The sequence below is a fragment of the Oncorhynchus tshawytscha genome, unplaced genomic scaffold, assembly GCF_018296145.1.
Source record: "Oncorhynchus tshawytscha isolate Ot180627B unplaced genomic scaffold, Otsh_v2.0 Un_contig_2090_pilon_pilon, whole genome shotgun sequence".
NCBI lineage: Eukaryota > Metazoa > Chordata > Actinopteri > Salmoniformes > Salmonidae > Oncorhynchus > Oncorhynchus tshawytscha.
In genome coordinates, this window is record NW_024606826.1 from 1 (window position 1) to 4,390 (window position 4,390).

Genomic DNA, 4,390 nt, shown 5'->3' on the forward strand with positions numbered 1-4,390 from the left:
CTGTAGATCAGTGTCCTTTAGTCCTGGTCCTGGGGACCCTGAAGGGGGAACTTTTTAGTTTCTGCCCCAGCACATTGCTGTTCATTATGGTATGTTAATTTTCACTAATACATTTAGTTGTTTATCAGACACTCTTATCCAGAGTGACTTCAGCATTAAACTAAAGGCAGATAAACAACAAATATCCTGTATCACATAGGAAGTCAACTGTTTCTGTTACTTCACATTGAGAGGGTTGTTGCTGTTGGGGTCTGCTACTGGCTAATATACTTCTGTATTTTAAAATACAAATTACATGCATTTTAATTAAATACACTTCAAAATACACGTATCTTGCTGTTTCTGTCAAAACATTGATCTTTATGTTATTTGTATTTTAACATTTTCCCTTCCCTTGTTGTGATCAATGTAGCTCTCTCTCTTCACTTCAACCTAAAACATGTGATGACATTAAATCAATGTGGAAAAGGCTGATTGGATTTGCAAGTCAACTACATAAGAGCATTTCATCCTAGTGGCCGACAATGAATGCAACAAGTAATCATTCTCTAATTCTTTGAGGCTAATTCATTGAGTCTATATACCAACTCTATACACCAATGAATGCAACAAGTAATCATTCTCTAATTCTTTAGAGGCTAATTCATTGAGTCTATGTACCAACTCCTATACATAATGAGATGCAACAAGTAATCATTCTCTAATTCTTTAGAGGCTAATTCATTGAGTCTATATGCCAACTCTATGCACCAATGAATGCAGCAAGTAATCATTCTCTAATTCTTTAGAGATAATTCATTGAGTCTATACCAACTCTATGCAATGAATGCAACAAGTAGTCATTCTCTAATTCTTTAGAGGCTAATTCATTGATCTATATACCAAGTCTATACACCAAGTCTATATGCCAGTCTGCAAGTCTATGCCAGTCTACCAACTCTATGTACAGTCCAAATCTATATGCCAGTCTACCAAGTCTATAAGCCAATCTATATACCAGTCTACCAAGTCTATACCACATCTATATACCAGTCTACCAAATCTATATACCAAGTCTATATACCAAATCTATATACCAGTCTACCATGTCTATATACCAAATCTATTTACCAGTCTACCAAGTATACCAGTCTACCAAATCTATATACCAGTCTACCAAGTCTATATACCAGTCAAATCTATACCAAAATCTATATACCAGTCTACCAAGTCTATATACCAGTCACCAAATCTATTTTAGTCCAGTCTACCAGTCTACCAAATCTATATACCAGTCTACCAAATCTATATACCAGTCTACCAAACTCTATCCAGTCACCAAATCTATACCAGTCTACCAAGTCTATACCAAATCTATATACCAGTCTACCAAGTCTATATACAAATCTATATACCAGTCTACCAAACTCTATACCAGTCTACCAATCTATATACCAGTCTACCAAATCTATATACCAGTCCAAGTCTATATACCAAATCTATATACCAGTCTACCAAGTCTATATACCAAATCTAGAGTCAATCTGATTTATGGTTCATGAGTAAATGTTTAAAGTATGTTGTAGCATTAGCATGTGTGCTAACATGCGTCTATAGGTACAGTGCGGCCATATTTGAATGTAGCAACTACTTTTTTCTCAAAACTATTAAAGACTAAAAATCTGAAGTGAATCTGATGTATTGTTCATAAAGGAGAAGATGATTACAGATGGTTTTGAACATTAGTTGTAAATAATGATTTGTTTATAGTTGCCATGTTATTTTGGAGATATCAGTACAACATTATAGGGACAAAGTAGAATCGCAATTCAACGGCTCCAGACACAAGAGGTATGTGGCAGGGTCTACAGTCAATCACGGATTACAAAAGAAAACCAGCCCAGTCACGGACCAGGATGCCTTGCTCCCAGGCAGACTAAATAACTTTTTGCCCGCTCTGAGGACAATACAGTGCCACTGACACGGCCTGCAACCAAAACATGCGGACTCTCCTTCACTGCAGCCGAGGTGAGTAAAACATTTAAACGTGTTAACCCTCGCAAGGCTGCAGGCCCAGACGGCATCCCCAGCCGCGCCCTCAGAGCATGCGCAGACCAGCTGGCCGGTGTGTTTACGGACATATTCAATCAATCCCTATACCAGTCTGCTGTTCCCACATGCTTCAAGAGGGCCACCATTGTTCCTGTTCCCAAGACAGCTAAGGTAACTGAGCTAAACGACTACCTCCCCGCAGCACTCACTTCCGTCATCATGAAGTGCTTTGAGAGACTAGTCAAGGACCATATAACCTCCACCCTACCTGACACCCTAAACCCACTCCAATTTGCTTACCGCCCAAATAGGTCCACAGACGATGCAATCTCAACCACACTGCACACTGCCCTAACCCATCTGGACAAGAGGAATACCTATGTGAGAATGCTGTTCATCGACTACAGCTCAGCATTTAACACCATAGTACCCTCCAAACTCGTCATCAAGCTCGAGACCCTGGGTCTCGACCCCGCCCTGTGCAACTGGGTACTGGACTTCCTGACGGGCCGCCCCAGGTGGTGAGGGTAGGTAACAACATCTCCACCCTGCTGATCCTCAACACTGGGGCCCCACAAGGGTGCGTTCTGAGCCCTCTCCTGTACTCCCTGTTCACCCACGACTGCGTGGCCACGCACGCCTCCAACTCAATCATCAAGTTTGCGGACGACACAACAGTGGTAGGCTTGATTACCAACAACGACGAGACGGCCTACAGGGAGGAGGTGAGGGCCCTCGGAGTGTGGTGTCAGGAAAATAACCTCACACTCAACGTCAACAAAACTAAGGAGATGATTGTGGACTTCAGGAAACAGCAGAGGGAACACCCCTATCCACATCGATGGAACAGAAGTGGAGAGGGTAGTAAGTTTTAAGTTCCTCGGCGTACACATCACAGACAAACTGAATTGGTCCACCCACACAGACAGCATCGTGAAGAAGGCGCAGCAGCGCCTCTTCAACCTCAGGAGGCTGAAGAAATTCGGCTTGTCACCAAAAGTACTCACAAACTTCTACAGATGCACAATCGAGAGCATCCTGTCGGGCTGTATCACCGCCTGGTACGGCAACTGCTCCGCCCACAACCGTAAGGCTCTCCAGAGGGTAGTGAGGTCCGCACAACGCATCACCGGGGCAAACTACCTGCCCTCCAAGACACCTACACCACCCGATGTCACAGGAAGGCCATAAAGATCATCGAGGACAACAACCACCCGAGCCACTGCCTGTTCACCCCGCTATCATCCAGAAGGCGAGGTCAGTACAGGTGCATCAAAGCTGGGACCGAGAGACTGAAAAGCAGCTTCTATCTCAAGGCCATCAGACTGTTAAACAGCCACCACTAACATTGAGTGGCTGCTGCCAACACACTGGCAATGACACTGACTCAACTCCAGCCACTTTAATAATGGGAATTGATGGGAAATTATGTAAATATATCACTAGCCACTTTAAACAATGCTACTTAATGTAATATTTACATACCCTACATTATTCATCTCATATGTATACGTATATACTGTACTCTATATCATCTACTGCATCTTTATGTAATACATGTATCACTAGCCACTTTAACTATGCCACTTTGTTTACATACTCATCTCATATGTATAGTCAGTTATAGTTATAGTTTTGGAATTGTTAGTGAGATTACTCGTTGGTTATTACTGCATTGTCAGAACTAGAAGCACAAGCATTTCGCTACACTCGCATTAACATCTGCTAACCATGTGTATGTGACAAATAACATTTGATTTGATTTGAACATTCAATGTGGTTCATCTTAGAGACGTCCATGATATTGATGACAAGTTTCAAGTTGAAAGGCCACTGTGGAGTGGATTTACAGGGATTTAAATGGACACATATAATCTGCTTTGTGTTGAAGATGTGTGTGGTTTAATGGCTCTGCTTGGTGCTCCTTGTGTTTCTACCTGATCCTCTCACTCCACCTTGTGGCCACAGATGGAACAGCACTCCAGACTGACTGAAGAGGAGAAAGAGATGGAGAGAGACGGAGAAAAACAAAGAGAGGTATGAAGACGCCGACACACATCAGATCACGTTGATACAGCCTCCCTGTGTTATGTGGTGTAATCCAGGCAGTATTATGTGGTGTAATCCAGGCAGCATGTGGTGTATTATGTGGTGTAATCCAGGCAGTATTATGTGGTGTAATCCAGGCATGTGGTGTCCATTATGTGGTGTAATCCAGACAGTATTATGTGGTGTAATCCAGGCAGTATTATGTGGTGTAATCCAGACAGTATTATGTGGTGTAATCCAGGCAGTATTATGTGGTGTAATCCAGACAGTATTATGTGGTGTAATCCAGGCAGTATTATGTGGTGTAATC